This window comes from Triticum dicoccoides, chromosome 1B, assembly GCF_002162155.2.
Source record: "Triticum dicoccoides isolate Atlit2015 ecotype Zavitan chromosome 1B, WEW_v2.0, whole genome shotgun sequence".
Lineage (NCBI taxonomy): Eukaryota > Viridiplantae > Streptophyta > Magnoliopsida > Poales > Poaceae > Triticum > Triticum dicoccoides.
The window spans coordinates 654,714,178-654,715,318 of record NC_041381.1 but is presented as its reverse complement, the minus strand read 5'-3'; positions in this window follow the sequence as shown (position 1 = coordinate 654,715,318).

Below are 1,141 nucleotides of genomic sequence, written 5' to 3'. Positions count from 1 at the left end.
ATATCGCTCTGAACGAGGCGACGCGATCGTTAGGGGGGGTCTCGTCCCCCCTTGAATCCGTCCCTGCTTGTTTGATCGTCAACAGAATATATTTGACTGAATAAAATTAAAGAGAATGATGAAGATGTTGTGGCGGTTGGTGGCTGCACATAGGTCATTGCCGACTTGGACAACTGATTTAGCTGGTTAAAAAAACGAAAAGTTGCACACTCCGGCTCAGACCAGTGTTACGGTCGTCTCACGGAAAACTGTATGTTGTTGCTCTGCTCGAATAACTCCTCAAATAATCGGCTTCTTCTGCGACAAGTTTGCCTAGAGTTTTTGAAGCAACTTCATTATCATTTGCGTAACTAAATTCCACCCTCTCTTTCCCAATAGAGACGAAGAATGTTGGAATGCGTCGTTTCTGCTCCCGGGCTCAGATGAGCCCGGGCAAAATCAAATAAAAAAAATCCCGAACTTTTTTGGAAATTAAGATGCTCATATGCGTGATGTTCATGCAAAAATTGATGGAGTTTGGACATTCGAGGAGATAAAAAAGACAAATTTCGGCTCTGTAAGCAAGGTTACTGTGCACCCACTGTTTGGATCGATTTTTTCTTTTTTGCCACGAGCTCCTCAGATCTTCAAACGGGATGAAATTTTGCACGGACATCATGCACGCAAACATCTTTCATACAAAAAAATTTCAGATTTAAAAAAATTATAGTATCTTTTTGAATTTACTGTAGCTCGGGAGCAGATAAGCCCAGGTACCAAGTTGGATTTTTGAAAATGTTGGTCCTCTTTCCGGCAACGGCGAGGAACAGGGGTGGACCCAGGATTGGGCCAAGCCCTGGGCCCTAGGCCGGCTACAGTGACCAAGATGCTATACTGAAGGCAGTGTTAATTCTTTACGGCCAGGGTCCAGGCCCCCCGGCCTGGGTCCTGGATCCGCCATTGAGGAATGTTGGTTCTCTTTTCCTACAAAGACGAAAAATCAATGCTGGTGTACGTAACGTACGGGGATGCATCCTCACATACTGTTACATGCTAATGATCTTTTTCCTGATCCTTACATACTCTCACATGCTAATGACCGTTCAAATAAAAGGTCGCCACGTCGACCTCGCAGCACTAGCCAATGCTCGTTCTTTAGCTG